This window comes from Odocoileus virginianus, chromosome 20, assembly GCF_023699985.2.
Source record: "Odocoileus virginianus isolate 20LAN1187 ecotype Illinois chromosome 20, Ovbor_1.2, whole genome shotgun sequence".
NCBI lineage: Eukaryota > Metazoa > Chordata > Mammalia > Artiodactyla > Cervidae > Odocoileus > Odocoileus virginianus.
The window spans coordinates 15,157,222-15,170,406 of NC_069693.1; the positions used below are offsets into that span (position 1 = coordinate 15,157,222).

Below are 13,185 nucleotides of genomic sequence, written 5' to 3' on the forward strand. Positions count from 1 at the left end.
CAACTCACTCCAGTGTTCTTGCCTGGAGAATCCCATGGATAGAAGAACCTGGCACACTACAGTCCGTGGAGTCACAAACAGTAAGAAACGACAGAAACAACTTAGCACACATACATGTACATACATGTATATTTATATTGGGCTTCTCTGGTGGCTCAGCTGGTAAAGAATCTGCCTGCAGTGCAGGAGACTAGGGTTCAATCCCTGGGTCAGGAAGATCTGGAGAAGGGAATGACTACCCACTCCAGTATTCTTGCCTGGAGAATTCCATGGAAAGAAGAGCCTGGATATATATAAAATACATGTATTTTATATGGATAAAAACATTTTCATGTATATATATCATAAAACATATATATATATGTATATATATATATATATATATATGTATATATATGCTGCTACGTTGCTTCACTCGTGTCGGACTCTGTGCGACCCCATAGATGGCAGCCCACCAGGCTCCCCTGTCCCTGGGATTCTCCAGGCAAGAACACTGGAATGGGTTGCCATTTCCTTCTCCAATGCATGAAAGTGAAAAGTGAAAGTGAAGTTGCTCAGTTGTGTCCGACTCTTAGCAACCCCATGGACTGCAGCCTACCAGGCTCCTCTGTCCAATCTATTTTCAAGGCAAGAGTACTGGAGTGGGTTGCCATTGCCTTCTCCAATATACACAAAAATTCTTCTCCATATACACAAAATCCAGCTTTAAAAAGGTAAGGAATTCTCATAAATGCTATAATATGGATGGACCTTAAGGACATTTTGCTAAGTGAAGTAAGCTAGTTCATACAGGGAGCTCCCTGGATGTTCAGTGCTTAGAACTTGAACTAATCCCTGATCAGTTAATTAAGATCCTGAAAGTCATGCAGTGCAGCCAAACAAGCAAAAAACAAACAAAATAAGCTAGTTACAAAAAGGCAAATACTCTATTATTTTCATTTATATAAAGAATCTAGAGTAGTCAAATGTTTAGAGACAGAAAGTAAAATGGTGATTTATAGGGGCTGGTGGCAGGGAGAGGGTGGGAGTTGTGTTTAATAGGTATAGAGATATAGTTTTATAAGATGAAAACAGTTCTGGAGATTGGTTGAACAGCAATATGAAATGTACTGAACACCACTGAACTGTACATTTAATATTTGTAAGGTGGATTTTGTTTTATATATATTTTACTACAATTAAAAAATGCCATTTATACTGGTGTCAAAAATGTTAAATAATTTGAGATGAATTTGACAAAAGATATGCTGTATTTGTACATTGGAAACTACAAAACATTGCTGAGAGATTTAAAAGAAGACCTATGTAAAAGGGGAGATATATCATGCTCATAGATAGAAATAAAATATTGCCAAGATGTTGTATCTGTATGCTAAGTCGCTTCAGTCGTGTCCAACTCTTTGTGACCCTATAGACTGTAGCTCTCCTCTGTTCATGGGATTCTACAGGCAAGAACACTGGAGTGAGTTGCCATGCCCTCCTCTAGGTGATTTTCCTGACCCAGGGATCCAACCTGCATCTCTTATGTCTCCCGCATTGACAAGTAGGTTCTTTACCATTAGCGCCACCTGGGAAATCCTGCCAAGATGTCAGTTCTCCTCAAATTTATTTATAGAGTCAGTGCAATTTCAGTGAAAATACTCACAGGCCTTTAAAATTTGTCTTAGAAATTTATAAGATACTTCATAAATTCAGATGTAAATAAAAAAGAACTGGAATAGCCAGAATGACTTTGAAAAAGAAGAACAGAATGGAAGAAGTCACACTCTTTGACCTCAAGTCCTATTATAAGGCATGGAAAATTAAAAAGTGTGGTATTAATCTCAAGATAGAGAAATGGATCAATGGAAGGGTGCAACCTATTTTTAGTCCAGGACTAGATCTTAACATATCTGAGCATTTGAATTGTTTAAAAATATGCAGAGGCAATTCAGTCGAGAAGGCCAATCTTTTCAACAAATGTCCCTGGAATAATTGGACATCTATATGTGGCTTCCTTGGTGGTTCAGTGGTAAAAGAATCTGCCTTTAATGCAGGAGACTCAGGTTCGATCCCTGGGTCGGGGAGATTCCCTGGAAAAGCAGATGGCAACCCACTCCAGTATTCTTGCCTGGAAAATCCCATGGACAGAGAAGCCTGGCTGGCTACAATCCCTGGGGTCACAAAGAGTTGGACATGACTGAGCACGCACCTGCGTGCATGCAGAAGAGTAAACTCAGATGCATACTTTGCATCTAATAAAAATGAACCCAGCACGGATCCTAGACTTAAATGTAAACTACAACCATAAAACTTCTAGAGGAGAATAAGATAAACCTTGGGTTAAGAAATCCTTGATTTCTTAGATTCAACAACAAAAATGTGATCTGTAATAAAAGAGAAATTGACAAAATGGCCATCATCAAAGTTAAAATTTCCAATATTCAAAAGATACTGTTGAGAGAAACAAAAGACAAGGTACAGGCTAGAAAATCTGATAGAGGACTTGATTCCAGAATATATCATGAACTCTTAAAACTCAATAATAAGAAAAGAAACATGGACATCCCTGCTGGTCCAGTGGTTAATACTCTGCACTCCCAATGCAGAGGAACCAGGTTGGACCCCTGATCAGGGAAGTACACTTGGCACAGCCAAATAAATAAATATTTTTTTAAAAAAGAAAAGAAGCAATCCAATAAAAATGGGCAAGGGACTTCCTTGGTAGTCTAGTGCTTAAGACTCTATGCTTTCACTGCAGGGGCTCACAGATTCCATGCCTGGTCAGGGAACTAAGATCCCGTATGCCACTTGTTGCAGCAAAAAAAAGAAAAAGAAAAAAAGAAAAGCATTTGACAAACACTTCACCAAATATTGATGGTAAATAAGTAGTCAGAAAGATACTCAATAGTATTAGTCACTAGGAAAAGGCATGTTCAAATCACAGTGAGATATCATTACATAACTAGTAGAATGGCTAAAATGAAAAGACTAACCATACCATGGCTTGGCAAAGATGTGGGGCAACTGGAATGGCTTATAGGAATGTAAAATAGTACAACCACTTTGGAAAAACACTTTGGCAATTTCTTAAAAGCTAAATATGTGTCTAACATATGATCTAGCCATCCCACTCTTAGTTATTTATATGTAAGGAATGAAAGCATGTACCCACATACCCATACAAATACTTGTATTTGAATGCTCACAGCAGCTTTATTTGTATTAGCAAAAACTGGAAACCATCGTAGTGTCCACTAACAGGTTAACAGATAAACAGACTGTGGCATAATCATATAATGAAGTAGTCAGCAATAAAAATAATGAACTATTGATAATGGAACAGCATTGATGGATCTCAAAATAATTATGCTGACTGAAAGATATCAGAGAAAAGAAGGGCACATACTTTGTGATTCCAGTTACATAAAATTCTAGAAAATACAGACTAATCTATAGCGACAGAAAATAGATCAGTAGTCACCAGGGGAGAGATGGGAGGGAGGGATGACAAAGTGGCTGGAGAAATAAGTTGGAGGTGATGAATGTGTTCGTTATCTTGATTGTGGTAATAGTTTCATGGGTGTATTACTTGTGTCAAAACTCATCACATTGTATTTTAAAATATCATGTCTTGTCAATTATACTTTGATAAAGTTCTGAAAGATTAAGTTAATAAAAAGAGCAACAGGGTAAATTCTGTAAGTAAAAAAGATTAAAGGCAAGATAATTTTTTTCTTTAGGGTTTAAAAAATAAATGGCTTATGCACACTACTATATGTAAAATAAATAATCAACAAGGACCTACTGTATAGCATAGGCAACTGTACTCAATACTCTGTAATAACCTATATGAGAAAATAATCTGAAAAAGAATATATATATGAATAACTAAATCACTTTGCTGTACCCCTGAAACTAACACAATATTTTGAATCAACTATATGCCAATGAAAAATAAACAAATGCCTGGGAATTACACTTTGTGTTTATAAATCTGAATTTCCATGACCCCAGATTGTAAATGATCCATCCTATATTTTAAAAACACAGACATTGACTCAATGTTCCAGATAAATTTTAAGAACAGTGCAGCCAACTTCAAACCTGAGTAACTCTAAACCCTTTCAACCGACATGTGCCATGCTGTGCTGTCCCTTCAGTCACGTCTGACTCTTTGTGACCCTAGGGACTGTAGCCCGCCAGGTTTCTTTGTCCATATGATTCTCCGGGCAAGAATACTGGAGTGGGTTGCCCTGCCCTCCTCCTCAGCTGACACAGGTAAGAGCAATTCCATCTGTAATTAGACACACGGAGAAGCACATGGACACTGTAAATGTGCCACAGAGGGGAGAACAACTTTGTTCATCTTGGCTTTTTTGTTTGTTTCATGTTAACCAGCAGAAATCTTTTCTAACATAACATCAAGTCATGGACAGACAGTTCTACAGACAATACTCAAGGCCAGATAAAATCAAGCTAGTACAAGGTCTTGCACTCAGCATGGTAATCACATACACTTCCATCTTGGGTTTTTATGAGACTGATTGGAAGTTGGTTAGATTCATACCAATGCATATTCTCCAACTGCCATTTTAATTCTTTTAGTTTTCATTCCTGATGTTCAGTCTTCCAAACAAAAACTATCACAGGTACACTTGTTCCTCCAGACTAGAATTAAGGTGGCACATATAGGTAGTCCCCAAACTGGAAATTCTCATTTTATCCAGGTACTTGGCATCCTGGAATAGACTGTATTTTCCAGGTTCCCTGGGAGGTAGCCAGAGGCCTTGTAGTTAAATTCTGGCCAATGTGATGGCAGCAGAATAGGTTTGTGTATAAGTGTGTGTGTAAAATTTCCTGAAAGTGTCTTAAAATGGAGTAAGCATTTCATTTTCCCCCCACTCTTCTCTCCTACTGCCTGAGATGAAGATGAATCTGTCAGTCCTGGTCCAAGGCCATGACCACAGCTGCAATAGAAAATGATCAAGAACAAGGTAATGAAGGTGCAGAGGGCAGAACAGGCATTGAAGCAGAGGGTGGTGGCAGAGCTGACCTGGGCTCAGAACACGTCTCCCTGGAGGGTGACTCTCTGGGTCTGCAGGTTGTGGGGAGGGGTGGGGAGGAAGAAGCACATGGGGGTCAGTGACAGTGGTTGGGCAGGGCTGCCACCTAGAGCTGTTTCAGTTTTGTACCCATTGCTCATGACCTGTCCTGGCAGGGGAGCGCATGGGAACTGCTTCAGTTGCCCAGGTGACTGGGCACCTCTTCTGACTTGCACAAGGGCTCCCCAGAGGCTGGTGCTGGCCCTGAGGCTGGGACACGGTGCGGTGTGCTGGGCATTTGGAGAGAGGTGAGGCAAGCCAGGATGCCAGGGGTGGAAAGCTGACCGGGGTAGCAGAGGAGCCTGTGTGATCCTCAGCCAGAGGCTGCCCTGAATTTTCAACATCTGTGGAGCCTGTGGGTCCTTGTCTGCTGCTGGCTTCTCAGCCAGCATCTGGACATCCTGCAGTTGGGCTTTGTCTCAGGGTCTGGGAACGTCTCAGGATCTGTCTGGGGGCTTTATCTCAGAGGCCCCTACATCCAGTTGAGACCATAAGACTACTTCTGTACAAGACTGAGACAAAAGTGATTAAGAAAAAAAGTGATGCGTGTTACTTTAAGACCAAAGTTTTATTTCAAAACCCTTCCCCTGCTTTATTGAAGTATATGAGACAGATAAAATTGTAATATATTTAAAATGTACAACATGGTGATTTGATATACATGTCTATAGTGAAATTTTTACCTACTGAGGTTAATTAACACATCCATCAGCTCACAGTTTCCTTTTTTTCACCTTTTTTTTTGGGGGGGGGTTGGGAGAACACTTAAGATTTACTTTCTTAATCAATTATAAGTACACCAAATGGTATTGTTAGCTCCAGTTACTATATTATCTATTAGCCCCTCAGACCTTATTTATCATATAACTGAAAGTTTGTATATGATACAAACTTTTTTTTTTTTTACCAGCTTATTCTTTTTCTTCCGTTGGGAGACAGTGTGGCCTCACCTATGGGATCTTAGTTCCTTGACCAGGGATGGAATCTGTGGCCTCTGCAGTGAAAGCACTGAGTCCTAACCACTGGACCATCAGGGAATTCCCTACCAGCCTATCTGTTTTTCCTCACCACCTTCTATCCTCTGGCAACCATTACTCTAATTTCTGTTCTTTTATTTTTTTCCTTTATTTTTTATTAGTTGGAGGCTAATTACTTTACAATATTGTAGTGGTTTTTGCCATACATTGACATGAATCAGCCATGTATTTACATGTGTTCCCCATCCCGATCCCCCCTCCCACCTCCCTCCCCATCCCATCCCTCTGGGTCTTCCCAGTGCACCAGCCCTGAGCACTTGTCTCATGCATCCAACCTGGGCTGGTGATCTGTTTCACACTTGATAATATACATGTTTCAATGCTGTTCTGTCAGATCATCCCACCCTCGCCTTCTCCCACAGAGTCCAAAAGTCTGTTCTATACATCTGTGTCTCTTTTTCTGTCTTGCATATAGGGTAATTGTTACCATCTTTCTAAATTCCATATATATGTGTTAGTATAGTGTGTTGGTGTTTATCTTTCTGGCTTACTTCACTCTGTATAATGGGCTCCAGTTTCATCCATCTCATTAGAACTGATTCAAATGTATTCTTTTTAATGGCTGAGTAATATTCCATTGTGTATATGTACCATAGCTTTCTTATCCATTCATCTGCTGATGGGCATCTAGGTTGCTTCCATGTCCTGGCTACTATAAACAGAGCTGCGATGAACATTGGGGTACACATGTCTCTTTCAGTTCTGGCTTCCTTGGTGTGTATGCCCAGGAGTGGGATTTCTGGGTCACATGGCAGTTCTATTTCCAGTTTTTTAAGGAATCTCCACACTGTTCTCCATAGTGGCTGTACTAGTTTGCATTCCCACCAACAGTGTAAGAGAGTTCCCTTTTCTCCACACCTAATTTCTGTTCTTATGAATTTGTTTTCTTTAAGATTCCATGTGTAAGTGATATCATACAGTACTTGTCTTTGTCAGACTTTTTTCATTTTTCATAACACCATCAAGGTCTATCTGTGTTGTCTCAAATGGCAGGATTTCATATTTCTCACAGATTAATAATTATTCTTTGTATGTAGATACCAAATCCTCTTTATTTCTTAAGTTGACGATGGACACTTAGTTTGTTTCCATGTCTTGTCTATTATGAATAATGCTGCAATGAATATGGAACTCCAGATATCACTTTGAGATAGTGATTTTATTCCTTTGGATGTATATTCAGAAGTGAGATTGTTGCATCATATGTAGTTATAATTTTAATATTTTAGGACCTCCATCCTATTTTCTGGTCTTCCCTGGTGGCTCAGTGTTAAAGAATCCACCTGCAGTGTAGGAGACTTGGGTTTGATCCCTGGGTCAGGAAGATCCCCTGGAGAAGGAAAGGGCAACCTAATCCAGTATTCTTGCCTGGGAAACCCCAAGGACAGAGGAGACTAGTGGAGTACAGTCCTTGGGGTTGAAAAAGAGTTGGACACAACTTAGCGACTAAACACACACACGTCTTATTTTCCATAGTGGCTGTTCAAATTTACAATCTACCAACAGTGGACAAGGATTCCCTTGCAGGCCAAGGATATTAAGGAACAAGTGGAGGTTTTAACTCTTTCATCCTCTGCCCAGACTCAAAGGACTCTAAGCCCTTAAGAGATGGTGGAATCACCAAATAAAAGGAGCATGGTTCCCTGGCTTAATCTATGGGTCACTAGAAATACTCACATGGAAAGGTTGTGATAGTGTGAAATAAACTTGTATCTTGTGAGCTGCTGATTTGGTGAGGGTTTATTTTTTACAGCCTCTATCATGACTCTGAACAATATATGTTTTAGACCTCAGTGCCCACTAGCCCAGTGCATCTCAATCTATTTGTGACTGTGGCATAGGTCCTGTTTTTGGTGTCTCCAATCTGTCATGGAGGGCCTCCCTGACTGCTCAGTTGGTAAAGAATCCACCTGCAATGCAGGCTCGATTCCTGGGTCGGGAAGATTCAGTGGAGAAGGGATGGACTGCCCACTCCAGTATTCCTGGGTTTCCCTTGTGGCTCAGTTGGTAAAGGATCTGCCTGCAAAGTGGGAGACTGAGGTTTGATCCCTGGGTTTGGAAGATCCCCTGGAGAAGGGAAAGGCTACCCACTTCAGTATTCTGGCCTGGAGAATTCCATGGATTGTATAGTCCATGGGGTCACAAAGAATCGGACATGACTGAACGACTTTCACTTTCAATCTGTCATGGATTATCCTTTTGGTCTATACTTTGTCTGACAAAATTCTTGACCTTATACTTGGATGTCATGATGACATCAAATTGCTATAAGTTTCAAAGCACCTACTGTCAATTCCTGCACCTGTCTTATAATGAACATTAGCAGTTTGATTGGCCAGCTGTTAATGTTCATTACATTATTGCTTTAGCTTATTACTCTGTTATTTTTCTCTGTAGCATTTACTGTCCCCTGTAATTATCTTGTTTATTTAGAGGTCTATTTGTTTATGGTTTTCTTTCCACTGGAACTTAAGTTCTATCAGAAAGGGGTCTGGTTTACTTTGCTCTGTTGCCTTCCTACTTCTCAGTCTAGTGCCTGATACATAGTAGGTGCTCAGAAAGTATTGTTGACTTTTGAATCACAAGCAATGGTGTTGGTGGGGGGAGGAGACTGTCATGGAAGCTGTCTGTGATCCACCTGGTCTGAATTCTAGCCAGTTCACTTACAGCTGCTTGACTCCCTGGTTTTCTGATAGACCCACAAGTATCCCAGATTAGGTCCAGCCTCCTACAATCCCTCTCTTTAAGTTTTCCCCTTTAGAGATGGGGTCACTATGGACTGTCACTGTTTAGTGATATGTCTGTCTTCCAGCCTAGATTATGAGATTCTGAAGGTGTAAGATTTGATCTCAAGTGATGACTGCTATGTCTCCAGAGTCATGCAGCACAGTCAAGGTCCTTGGTCAACATAAGTAGATTTTGTCCCCAGAGTCATGCAGCACAGTCTAGGTCCTTGGTCAACATAGGTAGATTTATGGCATCAATGCGTGAATGTGGGCAGAGGGGAGGCTGCTGTGGGGAGTCAGTATGCTACCCTGTCTCCCATGGCCCACATCTTGGCGGGGTCCCTAGGTTGGTCTTGAGCTCTGGTTTAAGGGGCTGCCTGAACTACCACTTTCTTTCTCCCAACAACCACCTCATGGTACTGGCTCAGGTTGGGAGCACTCAGAACGCCAGACACTGAGAGGCAGGAGTCTCATTTGGCCCCAGTGGACACCTAGAGCCAAGGTAAGACACACTGTTGTATATTTTTTTGGTTGCTTTTTCATGACCTGGAGAGGAAGTTACCGCGTAAATAAGATTGTTAAGAATACACTCATGGCGAGGAGTATGATGACGCATCCCGAAACAATTGCTGAGACAGCGAAATTGAAGACTTTGTGGGAGGTCTTGACTGCCAAGGTTCGTTCATTCCTACGGTTGTGGCGCCTTGTCTGAGTTTGGGAGGAGAGAGAACAGGAACAGATGGGTTTAAAAGGGTTCATGGAGGGGGCAAAAGTGCTGCAAGGACTCAGGGTGGGGTCTGAGCCAACAGGATGGAGAACATGGATGAAACTGATTCAGGGTCAGGGCCAGGATGGAGAGAGAGGGGAGGGTGAGGACTGACACGATGCACATGCCCACCTGGGAAGAATAGTACAAGGCTGCAGTGCCTAAAGGACAGCACAGGAGATAGGCCAGGATCGCCAGCAAGAGGTGGTCACTGGGGGGCTTGTTAGACCTAATTTCAAAAGCCTGGGGAGAAGGAGTGGGTTATGGTTCAGTGTGGCTTCTGGACTCTATGTTTCCCAATACCTCCTACCTTTCACCCTGCTTGGATCCTACAAAATCTTTACTGACACTCTTTAAAAATGTCTCATTGACCCCCACTAGTTGCACCGTACCCCCTTTAACCTTACTATAATACCTTGATGTCCCCTAGAACTCATTTACCCCCCACCCCACCCGCACACCCTCTAATCCCTCTCTGTTCTCTATAACCCTTTCCCTGCCACCTACAACCTCCTCACCATCTTCTCTAACTGCCTTGCACACCCCTACAGCATTCCTCACTTGGCCCCTTCCACTGTCCCCGCAAAACTGTTCATTTTATTTTTGAGTCATCTTGTCTGAGTCTGAGAGGAAAGGCAGAATGGGTATGATGAGCTTATAAGGGTTATTGAATGGGGGTGAGCCATTGGGAGTGTACAGATCCAAGGTAGGGGCCTGAATCCAAGGAGGAAGGACAAGGAAGGTGGTTCAGGGTCAGAACCAGATAGAGGGAGGGGAGGGCTGGGATTCGCAAGATGCAGATTCCCACCTGGGAAGAGTAGAACATGGCTACCGTGCATATGGGACAACACATGAAGCAGCCCACGGATGGCAGCATGATGTCATCCTCGCTGGGTGACGCCTCTGACATAATTTCAAACACCTGGGGAAGGAGTGGGTTATGGCTCGGTATAGCCTCTGGTCTCTCATATTCTCTCTGACCTCTTCCCTTTTTCCACCAACACATCTCCCTGTGGCTCCTATAAATTCTTCATTGACCACCCCCTTAGCCCTTGCAAATGCTCACTGTCTCCCCCTAACATCTCCCTCTCTCTTTTAATACCCCCCTGACCACTAGACCTGGTAGCAACCTCCCACCACACCCCCATTCCCTAGAATCCCTTTGTTCTCTGTAACATTTTCCCCTTCCCCTGTAAGCTCCTCTCTGTCTTCTATAATTGCTTGCTGATCTCTATAGCTTGTCTCCCTTGACCTCTCCCACTGTCCCCCTAAATTCCCTGCTGACTCTGAGGCCTCTCACTTGGCCTCCCTGTACCTCAGCTGACCCACTGTCATACTTTGTTTCCATAACACTCTCCTCGTCCTCCAAGCAACCTTCTCTTTGTCTCTGTAAACTGCCCAACTAAGAAGACCCTCACTCAACACTTTTCATGTGTAAAACCTCCATTGTCCCCCTAAAATCTTTCACCCTATAATACTTTGAATGTCTTTTTAAAAACATTTATTTGTTTGGCTGTGCTGGGTCTTAGTTTTGACACTTCAGATTTTTAGTTCCAGCATGTGGGATCTTGTTCCTTGACCAGGGATTGAACCCAGGCCCAGTGCATTTGGAGCAAGGAGTCTTAGCCACTGGACCACCAGGGGAGTCCCTATAATACTTCTAATGTCTTTAATAATTTTCTGCTTGTCCCCTTTGTAGCCTCCCTGCTGGCTCAGACGGTAAAGAATCTGCCTGCAATGCAGGAGACGTAAGAGATGCAGGTTTGATCCCTGGGTCGGGAAGATGCCCTGGAGAAGAGTATGGCAACCCACTCCAATATTCTTGCCTGGAGAATCCCATAGACAGAGGAACCTGGCAGTCTACAGTCCATGGGATTGCAAAGAGTTGGACATGACTGAGCAACTATCATTTCATTTCATTGTCCCTTTTATAATATTACCACTCATTTTGTCCTTGTGAATCTGTCATGATCCTGTTATGACCCTTATTTTTCATCCATAAACTTCTCCCTTCACCCCCTCACACCATAACTCCTCACTTGGCTCCTCTGTTATTTGACCAACTTGTGAACTAAAGTTCCCTCCATTTCCACTTACAGCCTCTTCTCTACCCCTTTATAAAGATTTGCCCTGTCCCCCACTGAAACCTTCTACCTCTGAAACCAACTTGGTGATCCTTTGAACTCCTTTTCCCACCACTAATTACAACCTCCCTGTTTTCCTAAACTTGTGCTCCTTCTAGATACTTCTTTACTTATAAAACTGTCCCCTTATGAAACTTCCCCCCTTTATTCACCCCACCCTCTCTAACTCTCTTCCTCCCACCTGTCACCCCATAAATTCTCTCCTTGCCCCTTCAAACACCCCATTACAGCAACTGGATCTAGTACTACCAAGGCTACATAGAGCCTTTCCTTTACTATCCAGAGATCACCGTGGAGACCAGGCAGGCCCCGCCTCCTAGTCTATCATTCTACTTCTATTGGCTGATTGGAGGTTGTGTGTGATGACTAGGGCAAGCCAATACTCAGGTGGCTGCTGATTGGTCTGAAGGAGCTCAGCCTCTTCCTACTCTCTCTGGTGACTGATCAATTCCAGGAGTGCCTTGAGGGTCCATCTAGTCAAAGCTATGGTTTTTCCAGTAGTCCTGTATGGATGTGAGAGTTGGACTACAAAGAAAGCTGAGCAGTGAAGAATTGATGCTTTTGAACTGTGGTGGTGGAGAAGACTCGAGAGTCCCTTGGACAGCAAGGAGATCCAACCAGTCCATCCTAAAGGAGACCAGTCCTGGGTGTTCATTTGAAGGACTGATGTTGAAGCTGAAACTCCAATACTTTGGCCACCTGATGTGAAGAGCCGACTCATTGGAAAAGACCCTGATGCTGGGAAAGGCTGAAGGCAGGAGGAGAAGGGGATGACAGAGGATAAGGTGGTTGGATGGCATCACTGATTCAATGGACATGAGTTTGAGCAAAGTTTGGGAGATAGTGAAGGACAGAGGAGACTGGTGTGCTGCAGTCCATGGGGTCACAGAGGGTCGGATGACTGAGCGACTGCACAACAGCAGCAACATTATACCCCAGTAATTATTTGTCCTGTAACTGGAGGTTCATACCTTTTATCACTTTCATCCAATACCCCCTCCCCCATTCCCTTCCTTTGGTCACCACAAATCTGGTTTCCTTTTTTTTTTTTATTATGAGCTTGTTTAAAGTATAATTGACCTATCCCTGGTGCACAATATCATGATTTGATATTTCTATACAGAACAATATAACCACTGTGATGTCTAGTTATCATCCATCACCATAAAAAATATTATGTTATTACTGACTATATTCCCCATGCTGTACATAAATGTGATTCATTTATTTTTTGACTAGGACTTTGTACCTCTTAGTTTTCCCTTACCTATTCCACTTATTCCCCTACCCCCTTCTGTATGTATGATTCTTTTTCTGTTTTGTTATGATCGTTCATTTGTATCATGTTGGTAGTAAAATTATTACCATAACCAAATTAATTAACACATCTATCAGCGCACACAGCTACCTCTTGATTGTTTTGGGGGA

The 13,185-nt window shown here is 42.4% G+C and overlaps 1 long non-coding RNA gene and 1 pseudogene across 1 annotated transcript; one reads left to right on the forward strand and one right to left on the reverse strand.

Moving 5' to 3' along the window:
- The window catches only part of LOC110123656 (hypoxanthine-guanine phosphoribosyltransferase pseudogene), a 76,837-nt pseudogene that overhangs the window by 17,262 nt on the left and 46,390 nt on the right, over positions 1-13,185 (forward strand).
- LOC110123699 (uncharacterized) lies at positions 9,357-10,532 on the reverse strand. Its single transcript, XR_002309574.2, has 3 exons — positions 10,422-10,532; positions 9,746-9,856; positions 9,357-9,555 (listed from the first exon to the last, which is right to left on the reverse strand). It is a non-coding gene; the product is annotated as an uncharacterized lncRNA (long non-coding RNA).